This window comes from Felis catus, chromosome A1, assembly GCF_018350175.1.
Source record: "Felis catus isolate Fca126 chromosome A1, F.catus_Fca126_mat1.0, whole genome shotgun sequence".
Taxonomy (NCBI): Eukaryota; Metazoa; Chordata; class Mammalia; order Carnivora; family Felidae; genus Felis; species Felis catus.
This window is the reverse complement of record NC_058368.1, coordinates 76,238,151-76,255,205: the sequence shown is the minus strand read 5'-3', so window position 1 is coordinate 76,255,205 and position 17,055 is coordinate 76,238,151. Positions and strand designations below refer to the sequence as shown.

The 17,055-nt window shown below is 43.2% G+C and overlaps 1 long non-coding RNA gene across 1 annotated transcript in view; it reads left to right on the top strand.

Annotated features, from left to right (window-relative positions):
* Positions 1-9,128, top strand: part of LOC123384898 — a 273,919-nt gene extending 264,791 nt beyond the window's left edge. Inside the window, exons 4-5 of the long non-coding RNA XR_006596626.1 lie at positions 4,050-4,262; positions 6,779-9,128. This is a non-coding gene — a long non-coding RNA (uncharacterized LOC123384898). The remainder of the gene's footprint in view (positions 1-4,049; positions 4,263-6,778) is intronic.
* Positions 9,129-17,055: the final 7,927 nt, after the last annotated feature.

The following is a 17,055-nucleotide window of genomic DNA, read 5'->3' as shown; positions in this document are numbered from 1 at the left end:
GTGAACAACTTCAAGCTCACATTGACAGCATTGGAAAGTCATATGCTTAACAGGTATAGCCTCTTCCCTCCGTAGATGACTTTCGGCGATCGGGTCTCTTTAGTCTGGCCTCTGGAGGATTTATGTGCAAAGCAAAAGCATTTTACAAGTTGGTACAAGTCTTAACCTGAACCATCGAGAAGCTTTGGCTTCGAGTCCTGCCTTAATAATGAAGTGATTTTGCAAAGAGTTGAAAAAATTCACAAAAACCAGGTCTGATAGGATCGGGGCATCATACGTTCACGTGCCCAGGAATATTTATTACTGTAACACCCTCTTTGCTTCCTATGCAATTTGAAATGCATCCCAATTAACATACACGTATAAACACTGCCCAATAACAGCAGAATCAAAGATTGAGCAGTGCTGTAGACCAGGCGCCATTTAATTTTTTTTGCAAGTACCAGAAACATTACCCTATCGCCTTTTTTGTGTCACTGGGTTGTCTTCCAAAGCCATAATTGGTGAATTGGACTTCAGTTTTTTTCATTAGGTTAGATTTAGCTAATGTAAGTGCACACAACTATAATCTGGTCTAGAAATGCTAGTGCATTAAAGTATGAACAATAAAAACAGCATCTATAGATATTTCTCACACATTCCATGATCTTTCAGATTCTTATCTTCCCTTCAAATCTGTCTTCTGATTCCAGACTCACCTGGCTAGCTGCTTTCTTTTCTTTTCTTTTTTTTTTTTAAAGGTTCATTGATTTCTGAGAGAGAGACAGAGACAGAGACAGAGACAGAGAGAACGTGGGAGAGGGGAAGAGAAAGAGAGGGGGACATGGGATCTGAAGCAGGCTCTGTGCTGACAGCAGCAAGTCTGATGGGGGATGGGCGACTAGAACCCATGAACCGTGAGATCATGACCTGAGCCGCAGTCAGATGCTCAGCTGACAGAGCCACCCAGGCGCCCCTCACTGCTTTCTTGAAACGTATTCTCGAATGTCTCACAAGTATCTCCGATTTATCATGTCCAGACTAGCTCCTGACAGTCTCCCGGACAGGCTCCCACCCCGTCTGTCTTCCTTTTTTGAATATATGGCATCACCAGCCACCCCGTTGCTCAAGCCAGAAACTGAGGAGGCAGCTTCTCCAGTCCTCTGTCCCTCCTCTGCACATCAAAGACCTAAGCCATTGCCAAATCCTGTTTCTTTCTCTATGACATAGGTCAGGTCCTCCTGCTTCCCCTCGGCCACCACTCTGTAGCTCCTTCCTCTAAACCCCGGTGGTAGTCTTTCTCCACCATCGCTCTTGCAGCCCACCAAAGTAGTCCTTCACCATGTCCAGAGAACATTAAGAATGGAAGCTGTGCCCTGTGTCGCCATTATATGAGGATACCTTATTCACGTAGAATGGGGTCCCGGCTGCTTACCACAGGCTGAACGGCTGGAGCCAACATCTATCTCCCCCGAGTGAACTCGCACCATTCGTTCTCCAACTTGCTCACCAACTTCTGCCATGGTGGCCCCATGTTGTGGGTTGAATTGTGCTCGTGTGCCACTCCCCTCCACCCCCCGAAATCTGTCCTAACTTCTGGAACCTGTGAATGTGGCCTCGTTTAAACACAGTGATGTTGTGGATGCAATCAAGTGAAGATGAGGTCATTAAGATGGGCCCTAAACCCGTATAACTGGTGTCCTTATCAGAGGGGAAGACAGCCATGGGAACACACAGACCCAGGGAGAGCATCATGGGGTGAGGAAATGAGACACAGCTGCCTGACAAGGATGCGAGAATCTCAGGGGCTGTGACCCTGCTGAGATCTTAGGTTCAGACTTCTAGTGTCCGGAGGAGTGAGGGAATACATTTCTGTTATTTAAGCCACGTTAGTAAGTAACACCTTCTTCCATCAGCCCTGAGGAACGAATCCACCCCCTTTCTGTTTTCCAAACACACGAGATCCTTTTCCATCCCGGAGCTTCCACACATCTGGTTCCCACCATTGAGAATATTCTTTTCAGCTCTCATGTTCCAAACTCGAACCCAGTCTTTCTGGTCTTGGCTTATGTGTTACTTCCTAAAAGATGCCCTCTCTGGCTGCTCCACTTGAGATGATGGCCCCTGTTTATTTCATCATGGCTCTCTCCAGTCACTCAGCAAAGACCGATCGGTTGATGGGGACTTTCAGAAGCTGGCCTCCTGCCTTACTCAGCCTCTGGCCAGACCCTGAGGCCATATTTCCATCAAATACACCTGGCCTTCTTACTGACTGTATGGTTTCCTCCTGCTTACCATTGAGCCCAAACATCAGCACTGCCTTATTCTAGAGACATTTCGTAAGTGTCACAGCCCATGCACTCCCAGACTCCATCATATCACTTCTTTTATTTTTCCTAAATAGCCTCTGACCTATGTTTACTTGGTTACACAGTCACCTCCTCCTCCACACACACACACACACACACACACACACACACACACACACACACGAGACTTCATTACATAAATCATTGAAAATAACTTGGTTGAGCGTCCGACTTTGGCTCCGATCATGACCTCACGGTCTGTGGGTTTGAGTCCTGCATCAGGCCCTGTGCTGATGGCTCAGAGCCTTGAGCTGCTTCAAATTCTGTGTCTCCCTCTCTCTCTTCCCCTCCTCTGCTCACACTCTGTCTCTGTCTCTCTCTCTCAAAAGTAAACATTAAAAAATTAAAAATAAAACAAAAACAAAAACAATGGCCAGTGTTTTCTTTTAATCACTGAAAATAAATGATCAAAGTATTGTCCTTACCTTAAAGTAAGTTTGAAAATGAAAAAGCCATTGAAAACACCAGTGCCTTCCACCATGAGTTGCTGTCACCTCACACCCAGCAGAAAACGATAAATCGAGAAATTTGCATTCTGATGTTCCACTTTAGCAAGGGAAGCATCGTGTTTTGTCAATCAAGATTGCTCACATCTCTGATGAATGAGAAGTGTCTGGAATGAATAGAATAATTACCTCCAGGGCCTGCCTGGGTTTGCTTGTCTAGGTGCTTCCTGGTTTTGTTTTTGCCAGAAACATAGCGGTAAGAAAAGGCGGCCTCCTGCTCATTATGGATCTTGCTCATTTTAGTACAAACTTAAAATCCCTGGATATTTTTACAAGTGGGATTCCTGAACGTTTCCAAGTTTCAAAGAGTTCAGTTCAGCTCAAATAATAGGAAAAATATGAGGTCATGGATCGCCTTAGCTAAATTGTCACCGGCATAAAACATGCCTCTAATACAGTAATACTGGGATTTTTGTGAATCTTTGCGTATTAACACGCTAGCACTGAAAGAATGAAAACTGATATATGAAGGGAAACAAATCGAGTGCAATATTTTGACACTAATTTTGCAATTAATGTCGATGAGCATGTGATACATAGGAGTTTCTTTGGTGCTTAAACGTGTTATGGGAAGTTTAGCAGCATATTAGCAAATATTGGGAGAAAAACGTTAAAATTTCATAAATATTCAGAATCGCTATGATGAAGATTATATCTATCTGTCTATAGAGAGAGATATAGATAGATAGATAGATAGATAGATAGATAGATAGATAGATTAAGATAGATACAGATTCACAGGACGTGGTCAAAAGGCAAATTTCCATGCAGCTCAACTTAAGCTTTCCCCTTAGCGTCTTTAGGAAGCTGACACCTGGCCACTGTGGTCCAGTGCTTGGTGGCCTGCCTCCCCTGCAGTTTTGCGTGGATCTCAAACGGGCTGTGCGGATACAGCTCAGAGAAGGCTGGTCTGGCCACGCCGACTGTGGGTTTAGCACATACACACCACAACGTGTTTGATAGAACGCAGAGTCCTTAATATGCAGCGTTTTGTTGTCAGCGTGAACACCCCTCGGAGAGGCGTTAACGCTGATCATCTAACACACACGTTGCATCTCTGTGCGTGCAGGTCACCGGTGACATCCGCCCGGCCAGGTGCACCGAGAGGCAGGAGCCCTCCGATAGGCAGCTTTTACAGACTGGCCAAGTTCAAGGGTGACGGCATTCACTGAAATGAATCCCTGCATTTTAATAGGGCTGTTTGTTTCTTGGGACTCGGCTACGTCCAGAGAGAGGTTGCGCTTTCTTCGGAGGACTGGGAACCGCAGCCCAAACACAGAGCTCTGTGGCTGTGACCGTCCAGAGGACACCATTGAGGAGTAAGCTTTCTTCCGTCGCTTCCTGCGTGTGCTCTGACTACCGGGACCTGACGTGGAACTTCAAAAGCAAGGCAGAGCTCAGTACACCTGTGAGTAAAAACCCAGGTGGGACACACGTGCTTCATTACCGGGTGCCTTAGGGCCAAATAGGATCCAGGCATCCACCACCTGTTCCTATGTGCCCCCCCCCCCCCCCGCCCCCACGCACACACTCTATTTTTCCTCTTGCGGAATTGGAACTAGAAAAAACAAAAAGACCGGGAAGAGAAAGCATGAGGGACGTGGCTCCTAGCCTGATCTGTCATCCTGACGCCTACTCTTCCCCCCCCCTTTTTTTTTTCCTTTTGAAGTTATCAGCCCAGGTTTGGATGCTGCCTTCCCAGCTCTGTCTTCCCAGGAAAATCGATAACCTATAACCTGGGAGGCTGAGTACACTTGTTCAGAGGGATGAGATTTTTCAGACATATTTAACGCTACTATTTTTTTCTGGAGTTGCTGAAAGTAACTGAATAAGAGTTGATTGATCTTCCCGTTCAAATAGCTCCAAACCAGATTCATGGTAATTTTACCACTCAAAGATAGAAGTGATTTGGACAAGACTGGAGCCAATAGATTCCCAGGCAGAGTTTCCCTAAGAAAGTCCCTGGATCCGAGTCTTGGTGTAGACTTGGCCCCGGCACTCTGGCCTCCAGTACGTTGTCGGGAACATCTCTCCTGAAGCTAAGGATAACAGGTCCTTTTCAAGGTCCGTTTCAAGGAATCGGGGGGCACGTCGCGCACTTATTTTGAGATATCATTTTCGGCGGCTGAGCTGGCTGGAGAATGTGTAACCTAGCACATGGGTGGATTACCACTCTCTGGTCCTGCTCCCCTGTGGCATTCATGGAGCTGTGGGAAGGGACACCGAGAGCTGGCTGCATCCTTATAGAACCCCACGCCCCCGTCATAACGGTTTTGAAAACCTGGGTCGTTAGCCCTCTTTTGAACGCAGTTCAACTCCAGTCTTGCCGGTGGGGAGCTGAGGCGAGCGGAATCAGCAGCTGGGTTTGCGCTGGGCTTGCTGCTTCAGAAAGTCACCCTGTGTGTGCTCTGTGGCTGCTAGGTTACCAGGTGACCCGGCTTCTCTGTGGCGGCACCTTCATAAAGGAACCGCTCGGTAACCAGAGCCTTTTCCAACCCCACGCTGTGGCCTCAGACACGTCCAGTGCCACACCCAGGCGTCTGTCTCCCTTCTGGAGTGGTTTCCACACATGCTCTGGTCTTTTGGTCAAACAGAGCACCGAAACAGGACCCGCTACGCCCATCGCAGCGATACGAGGTCTTAAGAGACGGTAACAAGTTCTCACGTGCTAGAAATCGAGGGCTGCTGTGAGCCCCATTCTCTTTTAAATGACATGAAAACTATCCTTTGCTTCCTGCAGGATTGCATTTGTCACACATGAAAATTCTATTCTTAGTGCCCTTGGCTGCCTAATTCTGCGTCTATTTTCTAGACCCCAAGGCCCCTAGTAAGTGTTAGGAAACCACATCACATAGCGTTTGCGAGGGCTGCGTTTTGCATGTGGGTCTTTGATTTGTCTGACAGCTGTGCAAGAGCTCACAGCCTGACCAAACCCCGGGAGCCCACATGTGTGGGTAGAAAGGGTGCAGGCAAAGGTGGGGATTAGCTTACATGCAATTATTTTTCCCCTCCTGATCTGCCCCCTTTCGGCTAGAAAAACACACCTTAATTGAGGAAGAGGCATGGTTTGCTTCGCAGATGTTCTTTGGGGGGACAAGAGACCCCAGGTTGAGCCCCGGTTCTGCTGTTTCTTGTCACTGTCATATTTGGCAAGTCCCCGAACTTCTCCAGGCCTCAGTGGCATCCTCCCCAGAGTCTAGAGTTTTACGTGTCAGCATTAGTAACATGCATTTTAATGCATCTGCAAAGTGACGCAGGAGACTTGTAAGATATTCTTCGAGAGAATGAGCTCAGCCCTTTTGGTTGCTTTGGAAGGCATCGGCCGTTTCTGATCCGTGCATGTGGTGATTATGACGTGGCCTCTGTACTAATATCATTCTAGCAAATTCAGTGTGGAGAAAGAAAGGTAGTGAGATCGCAGCTACCGGACCCTGAACAAAGGCCTGATCCTGGCTCGCTAGACCCTTAGGACAATTCTGAGAGCTAACGTTCTCATCTGGATTTTTAGAGACAAGCAAAGTGAGGTCCAAGTAAGTTTCTACCCTACCCGCACATCACGGAGCTGGTATAGCCAGTGGGTGTAAGAGCCTGATTTTCCCTGCACATCCAGGGCCACACTGCCAGCCTGATTGCCTGAATCTTATTTCCGTGTACACCCGGCTGAAAGCGATTGTTTTAACCAAGCAAGGTGGAAAAGATTTGGAGGTACCAAGGCAGCCGCCCCAGGAGGCTTAGTGGCTGTGAAATTTTGATCTGGGCAAAGAGATTCTCTGGCTTCCTGATTCTTCCTTTTGGCTCCCTGAGGGGTCGAGTTGTTTTCCATTTGTGCGGAGCGAGTTGTTTGATCATTTGAGAGTGTGCTTTGCTGCACGCCTTGAAAGAGGAAGCCGCTGCGGTGGTATGAAAACAAGTCTTTCATTGCAGGGTCCAGCTTCCTCCAGAATGACCTCGATTGTGTCTCTTGGAGCAGCAGCCGCACCAAAATACTCCAGAAAAGAAGCATCCCAGGGAGGGGCTGGAGTTTTATTTGAAATAATCTGAGTCTTCTTGGTTGAATCTTCCTGCACACCAACAGCACAAATTCATTGACTCTTCAGTATGATCCAATACTGTCCTTTTTCTTTCTGCCTTTTTTTTTTTTTTTTCAAATTCTAGCACATGCGAGTGAGAGGCTAACCTCGAAGCGGGGATTTGCCCCAACAAATATCCGCAACGGAGCAGTTACGTGTTAAAGGTGACTGTTCATGGGAAGGAAGGGCTGATTCACAAAAACATCTTGAAAATTATTATTAGGTGCATTTCACTGTCCTCAGAGGCCAATCGGTGCCCTGCTCAGGGGCCTGTGAATTTCCTTAAATGTTAACATTTTTTTCCTACGGTATAAATACATTGAGGAAAGGAAGTAGGGGTCGCTGCCTTCTCTGGAAAGCTTGCCTTACTCGTAGCAGGATGTAAATATACCCTACAACTAGTTAAGCCAGTAATGGGACCATGTAAAATTAGTAGCATTTTAGAAATTAAGAAATTAACTATGCACTACCCCGTGTCTTTAACTATGAACAATCTCATTGTAATTCAAAGGATCTCAGATAATTAGATTTAATAGAATCTGGTGAATACTCAGTAGCTTTCTAATTCATAGTATTTGGTAGCAATTTTGTGGGCAATTACGTGTATTGCGGCTTTGGATGCCTGAAAACCCAAGTACGTTTTTGGTATTAGAGCAGAATTAACATAAAGTGATTAAGTGGCATGAATAAATATGCAAATAGATGATAAATTGTTACGTAGAAAAGATATTGATGGAAGAAAAGAAAAACAGGCAAACAAGGAGAATGAAAAGGTGATTAAGGAAGGAGAAAAAAGAAACTGTTGTCAAGCTCTGAGGTAACATTTCTGGTCAATTCTTTGAGGGCTCTCTCTTCTCAGTGTGGTGAGAGGAGGTTTAAATTCTCAATTTAAGAAAAAGTGGAAGGCTCTCTGTTTTCCTTTATTCATGGCAACGTTTCCTGAGGAGACTCTGTGCGTTTCTACGTTTTTGTGACTGTCCCGCCCACCGCTGCTGCAGGCAGGTCACCTGCTTCCTCCAGAATGACTTTAGGAGGGACATCCCCCTGCTCGGCCAAACAGGAAAACCATCAGAACAGACCAGAAAGGAGACACTAGTTCTGATGACAAACTAATAAGGGTGCATCTTATTTGATCACACGCCGTAAGGAAATGACTAATTCCTATTCAGGAAAACCAGTAAAGGAGGTTGTATCCCAGGCATCAACAAGCTTGAGGAGCACAAACATGAGACTGTACAGTAAAACCTTGGTTTGCGAACGTAATTCGTTCTGGAAACATGCCCGTGTATCAAAGCGCTCGTATATCAAAGGGCATTTCAAGAACCATTGGCCCAGTTGCGGTCGTGTGACGTTGGGCATCCCATACTACCCGTATCGCGAGACTTCGCTCGTTTATCAAGTTAAAATTTATTAGAAATGTTTGCTGGTCTTGCAGAAAACTCACAGAATTAGTTACTCACAATCCAAGGTCTTCTTGTATTTTGAGAGTCACTCACCCACAGTGCGGGGTAAGTGGGCCGGCACGTGGGTTACTATCAGACTTTCCAAGTCCATTTCATTCCTTATAATCAGTTCATCTCTCCATCCAGTAAGTGCTCAGTTCTTAGTGCACATTTCCCAAATGGCAGAGCACATCATGGTGACAAATTTCCCCATACCTTCTTTAAACTTGTATTTTGGTCACTTAATATTTCTCTTCGACTTGATTTACTCTTTAAAGTGTGTTCCATTAACCAAGAAACTGTTAAAAAATGAAAACTCAGGATTGTACTTCATCACTATAGAAAAACCCTCAGCGTTAAGAACAATGTAAGCGATGTTATTAAATTTTAAAGTAGAGCAATAAACAGAACACAGGGCAGAGCCTCCTTTCCAGTAAGGTTTATTCCTGGGGAGCCGGCTGGCTGGGAGACCAGCAGGGAGCGTGGAAAGGGAGGGTGATTTGTAAGGAAGGGTCTGGGAGAGAGCACTTTAGGTGGAAAATATTGGATCCTCCCTCTACTCTGCCTGGTGGAAGGGGCTTTACCACCAGCTGCCTATGTTAAAGCTCTGCCCAGAATTTTCCTCGTACCCACATTACAGCCCACATTGGAATAAAAAGCTGTTTAAAGGGAACAGCATGGGGAAACTTCACAGAGTCCAAAAGCCAAGACCGGAAATTATTACCACCGAAATCCATTTCTAAAAAAGCCCTTAAAGTTTTATTCCTCAAGATTTTACTCTAAAAGCTGTCAAAAAAAAAAAAAAAAAAAAAAAAGAAAGAAAGAAAGAAAGAAAAGAAAGAAAAAGAAAAAACAGTTCACTGCTTTTAACTAAAGTAAACACAGCCTTTTCTGCCTAATAATATCTGTAAAGTCAAGGTTGGATAGTGCTGGTTATAGATGAATGAGAAGAGTATGTACGTACTAAAGTCATTTCGGGAAGTTCATACACTGCCACAGTCTTGTTACCGTGTTCCGGGAGACCCCATATGGACACGGACACACATTTGGACACTTGGCCTGTTTTTGATTATTCTTCTTCCCTTTGACCCTTGTGTGCTAAGCACATTCTAAGGCAGCTCTTCCTTGTCTAGTGAACTCCGTGATCAAAGAGCTGTCCCTCTTGCTTTTGAGGACAGAGGATGTTATTTGACTAGCCCGCTTGAAACTGAGCTCTTTAGTGGTGACATCCCTTGAGAAATGTAAGAACGCAGCAAAGCCTCAAAATCACGAGATTATCCGCATGAGTTATCTAGGAAAGCTGTGCGTGCGCTGGGAATAAAAGTGTGCATCCATCTTGTCTCTTTTCCAGTAAACACTTGGATATCAAGGCTGGAGGGGATAAGGAAGAGAATGTAACATACTCGGAATAAACAAATGTCTCAGAAAGCCTATTTTTGGCCTCCTGAAAAGGGAAAATGGTTAATCCAGTCTTTTGGCTGATCGTGTACAAAATCAATAAATGGGACTTCTGTTTAAGGGAGGGACCTATCTCCCCACAGATGGGAGACTTACTGTACCAGGGCCCAGGGAAGCCAGGGGTGAGGGAGATCATCCCTCTCCTTGAGAATTCTGTAAGACATGGGAGAAAAAGTAATGCCAACACTTTCAAGTCCCCTGGCTCTGAATCCCAAAAGCACTGGCTGCAATCCCCACCTGTTTGTAGAGGGAGGGAGGCTCAGCTTGGCCTCTGGTCTTGCCCTTGTGAAGTTTGTCCAGTAACAGTCCCTTGGACTGACCACATTTGTTACCAGCACCACTTAGAGCTCAGGAACCTCTTACTCACTTCATTCCTAACCTCACTTCCTTTCTATGCCCCTCTCTGCACAGTATTACTGTCTTGTTCCTTAATGCCACAGTATCATTCTTGAAAACCATCCTGGGCCGTCATTACTTGGGCGCTAACTTCCTCTTGTTAGCCTCGTGTTTGTCCTCTTTGGAACTAGAGGTCAACCTTACACTGCCTCCTGGGGATGAGACCCCTCTACCCATGGCAGATCCCCCTGTGAAGATCGGCTGTCCGTAAGTGTCTTTGTCACCATCATCCCTGCCAATTGCATACCGCCTCCCGGGATGGTCTTTCATACCTGGATGCTTAGCTGGCCACCTCCCAGATCACAGGATAGGTTTCTCTCTGGAAGTCCCTCTGACTTTGACCCAACCCCCATATACAGAGCCCCCAAGTCTGCCTTTGACAAAACGACTTGGTAGATCTCGTGATATTTGATAGATTTTAAGAATTTTTACGTTAATCATTTTCTCACAATTACAAGAGAGGTAACATTTGATTTCTAGCAGGCACAGTTGTGAACACTTTTGTTTATTCTGCCTTCCTTGAGAAACTACTTTGATAGAACCTTCTTGGGACAAATGTGGGCATCTAACTCAGGGAGATAAGGACCAAAAAGAGATGAGCTAAAATGGAGCTAGACCACCTGGGTTCTAGATTACCGTGGTCACCTTGCCCACTGAGCAAGCTTAGTTATTTTACTTATCTCTGTCTCAGTTTCCCAGACTCTAAAATTATCTTACGGTGTTGTCGTAATAATTAAATTAGCTAACATTTGTAAAGCATATAGAGGCACATATACTCTAGCAGAAAGCCGGTTTTGTCATTAATTACAAAATAAATGTATTTCTGACATTGAGTATTTTTTAAATACAGGGAGGGGGGATACCCAAATATTACCTGTTACCCTTCCCCTAAGAGTGCTAACACTTTGAGCATATATTTTTAGTCTGATTTTCTACCTTAATTTATATGTTATATTTGAGAAATAATATATATACTATGTATTATTTTATGTGTGTTCACTTGCAAGTAACATAAAATGACACAAACTCTCCTAGACAATAGGAAGTAATTAGCTCACGTGACTGAGAAGGCAAGAGTGATTCCTTCACTGGATTGGTCCACCACAGGCTTCACTACCACCTGTGGATGATCCTTGTATCCATAGACTTGGGGTGAACACCTTGGTCTTGGTGGCTTACCACAGTATACTTCCTGAGTCCGTCTCTGTGGCAAGAGGGATGGGGGCATGAAGATTGGGTGGGTGGGAGGTGGGGCAGGTGTGTTGATACCAGTGGCAGTGATGCTGATGGGTAATCCCTTGACGATGACTGTAACACACGGGGGTGTGCCAAATGGGTTCAATGAAAGTATCCATCAAAAGTGCCCTTTATTGGATTTTCTGTACGATAATTTTTATCAGTGGCATGCTATACAATTCAGTGAATATACTTAACCCGTCCTATTGGGGAACACATAGAAGCTTTCTAGGATATTAAGTAACATTGCAGCGAACATTCTTGGACATACCTCTTTCTGCTTTCAGCCATGTTACTCATATCTTTCTTCTCCCCTTTCTGTTCTTTCATGAGTCTGTCCTCATCTCCTACAACTACATTTATATTGTCTTCAAATTTTCTTCTGTTTAATACCTGCTAGGTAGCTTCCTATGAATTTTTTTTTCTTTATGAAGCCAGGAAGTATGATAGAAGGCATAAGAGATTCCACAGCAGGTAGACTTGGATTCAAATTTGAGCTCTGAAGCTTAGTATGACTTTAGGGAAGTCTTTTAATTCCTGTGAATATCACTCAATCTCCTTAAGATGTGGACAACAGGCGGCAGAAATAAACAAGAGATGGATTGAGCCACATCAAAATTAAAAACAGCTGAGCAGCAAAGGATACAATCAACAGAGTGAAAAGGCAGCCTATAGGATGGGAGAAAAAAATGGGCAGATCATACAGGTGACGAGGGGTTAATATCCAGAATACATAAAGAATTCCTACAACTTCACAACAAAAACCAAATAACCCGACTTAAAAATGGGCAAAGGACTTGAACAGACATTTCTGCAAAGAGGACATGCAGATGACCAACAAGCATATGAGTAGACACTCAACAACAGGAATCATTAGGGAAACGCAAATCAAAACCACAATGAGATAGCATTTCACACTCATTAGAATGGCTACTATAAAAAAAAAAAAGAAAAAGAAAATAACAAGTATCGGTGAGATGTGGAGAAACGGAAACCTTGTGCACTGTTACTGGGAATATAAAATGGTGCAGCTGTTGTAGAAAACAGTATGGCGGTTGCACAAAATATTGAAAATACAGTTGCCAGAAGACCCAGCAATTCTATTTCTGGGTAAACATCTAAAAGAATTGAAAGCAGGGTTTTCAAGAGATATTTGCATACCCAAGTTCTTAGCAGTATCACTCACGGAAGCAAACAAAGTGTCCATCAATGGATGGATGGATGGTTGGATGGATGGATGGATAAACAAATAACAGTATACGATGAGATATTATCAGTCTTAAAGGAAATTCTGACACGTGCCACAACAGAGATGAAACTCAAGGTTTCATTTAAGTGAAATAAACCAGTCACAAACTGACAAATACTGTATGATTACATTTATACGAGGTGTCTAAAATAGTCAAATTCATAGACACAGAAAGTAAAATGCTTGCCAGGTGCTGGGTGAGGGAGAAATGAAGAGTTGTTTGAAGGGGACAGAGTGCCAGTTTTGCAAGAAAAAAAAGAGAGAGAGATTGGTTACACGCAAATGTCAATATGCTTAACAATAACTTTTGAACATTTAAAAATGGTAAAGATGGTGTATATTTTATCACAGTTTAAAAAGTCTAAACTGGGGTGCCTGGGTGGCTCAATCAGTTGAGCGTCCGACTTCAGCTCAGATCACGATCTCAGAGTCTGTGAGTTCGAGCCCCGCGTCGGGCTCTGTGCTGGCAGCTCAGAGCCTGGAGCCTGCTTCAGATTCTGTGTCTCCCTCTCTCTCTGCCCCTCTCCTGCTCATGCTCTATCTCTCTCTGTCTCAAAAATAAATAAAAACATTAAAAATTTTTTTAAAAAATAAATAAAATAAATAAAATTCTATACTGTTAAAAAAAAAAAACAAAACTTGACAATTCCTGGTTAGGATTGAAATGTTATTGTGTTTTACCTACTCTCCTGAAATAAAAATGGTACATCACTTTTTTTAAAGAAATTTTATATTTTTAAAGCTTTTGTTGAAACTTCAATTAGATAACATACAGGGTTATATTAGTTTCAGGTGCACAATTTAGTGATTCACCTCGTCCATACAACACCCAGTGCTCATCACCTTAATCCCCATCACCTGTTTCCCCCATTCGTCCCACCCACCTCCCCTCTGGAACCCATCAATTTATTCTCTATGGTTAAGAGTCTCTTTCTTGGCTTGCCTCCCTCTCACTATTTTTTTTTTCTGTTTTCTGATTTGTTTCTTAAATTCCACATATGAGTGAAATCATATAGTATTTGTCTTTCTCTGACTGACTTATTTCGCTTAACGTCATACTCTTTAGTTCCAACCACATCATTGCAAATGGCAAGATTTCATTCTTTTCTATGGCTGAGTTATATTCCATTGTGTATACCACTGCTTCTTTATCCATTCATCTATCAGTGGACACTTGGGCTGTTTCCATAGGTTGGCTATTGGTGATAAAGTTGCTATGAAGTGGGTCAACCAGGATATCAAAGAAGAACTAAAAAAATAGAAACAAATGAAAATGAAAGCAAAATGCTCCAAAACCTTTGGGATGCAACTAAAGTGGTCCTAAGAAGGAAGTTTATAGCAATAAAAGCCTAGCTCTAGAAGAAAAAAAGTCTCAAATAAACAACCTGACACTACACTTAAAGGAGCTATAAAAAGAACAACAAACAAAGCCTAAAGCCATCAGAAGGAAGGAAATAATAAATATTAGAGCAGAAATAAATGATATAGAAACTAAAAAAACAGTAGAGCAGATCAATGAAACCCGGAGCTGGCTCTTTGAAAAAATTAATAAAATTGATAAGGCTCCAGCCAGACTTATCAAAAAGAAAAGAGAAAAGACCCGAATAAATAAAATAAAAAAAATGCAACATCGATTTTAAAAAAGCAAGGACAACTGTACTGATCACATAGTGTAAAGAAACAAATGAAATAATGCTGAGTCTGGGTTCCTCTTAGCTCAAAGAAAATGCCCCGTCACTTGTATGTTGATCCAACTTTTGGTCCCCCCACAGTGCTTGACTTAGTTATAATTTTCCCATTTCTTGCATGAAAAGAAAATCTAATCATTGAAAGCGTATGTTGGTTTTTGTTGTTGGTATTATTGTTGTCCAAGGGAGGAACAGGCAACAGTGCACGGGTCTGTACATGTGGATGGTGGACAGTGGAACCCGCAACTATTCCCAGCTTCTAAAAATAACATTGACTGAAACGCGCCATTTGTTTTTATAGAGGCACACGTGAGCAGTCCCCTCACCGAGTTGCGTTACGTGAAGCCACACAGAACCTTTCAGATGAGACGGGGGGAGAAGGCAGCTGAACAAGACTGTTTCAACAAACCATAAATCTTATCTTAATTGGAAACTTAAAGTACTGGAAGCAGGAGAAAAGTGACAGAAAAAGAAGTAAAACTAATACGATCAAGCTGAAATGAACCCTGGTCAACCAGCGAAGATACTTAGCATTTTCTGGGGAAATGCTTCTGGATAATGTTTCCTGGAAACCAGATGGGAAGTTAGATTAGCTATTTTCTCTCCAAAATAACTTGTGTTTTTGTCATTATAATGTAACATTCACAGAAAACCAACAATATGCTGGCCTTCTGTTAAGCGTGGCCTCATATGAAATGGTTTTACTCGGTGTAAGACAATGATGATCACAGAAGAAGTTGAAGTCTTGGGCCATCTTACAGGTCAGTGACAGAAATTAGGACAGGAAGGGGCATGAAGAAAGAAAATTACATGTTAAAGCCGAGTGAACAATAACACTTATCTAAAACTACAGTCATAAATTGTTAAGAAAAACTATAGCAAAATCTGAGCATATTACAATAACACTTCATTAATACAACAACTTCTGGGACACACATGTTCCACAGCAGTGCATTTCCAGATCGTTGAGGCTTACACAATCGCTAGATCACTATTTAACCCAGCGATTTTTGCTGAATCTGGCAAAGAATGCCTTGTATACCTCTCTTACCTTCCTATAAGAGATGACTGACCACATTTTAATCTTTAATTAACAATTCAGAGGAAGCATTATCAGCATTTATCGTAAGTCTAGTGAGCTCGTAACGTATTACCCAAAGCAGGACACTTTTGAGAGTGAAAGGGACGCTTTCTGGAACAGTGCCAGGAGTCAGGGGTACATGGTCTCTGACCCAGGAAGATTGGGGATATGGTCCCTGTGTAATTCTGTGCTGACATAAAGTCTTCTGTGCGCAATTTTGTTTTTCAGCATCTTCTGCCCCCTGAGAAGTGGGGCAGTCGCTTTGCTGGCATTCAAGGCCTCATGTCCCAAATTTCTTCTGGTTCACTGCTTCAGATAGGGGGCATTTAAACAGGAAATCAGATTGCCAGGCAAGCCTAGAAATTCATATTAAACAGGGAGCCCATATCTCAGAGTCAGAGCAGAAGAGTAGTCTCACTGACCTTACGTGAATTGTGTCCGATATTTCCGCTCAGGATTAGAATCCGGGAGAGTGAACACAGGTCTTGGGTTAAGTAGGGGTGGGTGTTAAGTAAAGTGTATGTTTCTGAATCAGGTGAAAAATCAGAGTGCTTTCAATCTATTAGATATGTTTTGTTTTATGAAGGTCAATGTCATCCTTCATGATTTCCCATGAGAATAAGGAAAATTGTCACAGACATCTCTCCTGGAGCATTTCAGAGGTCACGGGGGTAGGTACTGGTTCACAGAAGTCCTCCGTCAAGGTCTACATGGCCTCACCACACTGTCTTCTCTGCGTAAGTAGAAATAATGATGTAACCACAACTACCGAGATGTGCCCAGTGCTTACGAGATGCCAGATGCTCTCTTAACCATATTATGTTCTCCAATATTTTGCATGGAACAGTGTGAATTTAAAGCCCAGGTTATATTGATATAATAATATATTCATATGTAATATTAATAATGCTGTTGTGAACATTGGTCCCAGACAGGAGGGATTTGATAAATGAACGTCCTGCATGCCAGTGGAATCCTGGGGTAGTTGGAAATCCTGGCAGTAGAACATTCTGGAAGCAATAGGGCACCCCCTTTGCAAGAATTGCCTGTCCCTGTTGGGAATGTCAAGAGTCAAACATCTTGAGCAAATCTTGTGTCTGCCATCAACGTTTCAGGAACAAAGACGCAAGAATTCAACCCCTTAAGCTGTTTATCATCAATTATTTTTACTTTACCACCACTATCTGAGGGTTATTAAGATAGGCACTTAATCATCCCCACGATCATGTGCTAGACAGGTGTTGGCAACAGCCAGCTGGCCTTGCACCTGCTCTTTAAAAGCAAGACACGAGTAAATGAACTTGGCAGACTGTGTACTCCTCTTTCCATTACTTGCCATTGCAGGAAGACATTTATTTTGTGTTTATATGAGAGATGGCTCTGTGATTTCAGTTCTCTTACTCTTCTTTAAAAAAATCTGACTTTAGCAATTCCTGTCTCGGTTACTGTAATCACGAGAATAGCGATTTTGCCGCTCAGTAAACAATTACTATAGAGGAAGATCAGGTGGGTCAGTATACAATTCTTTCCAGACCCCAAGGCTCAAATGTTTTTAGGTAACTAACACCTAGTATGTTATAT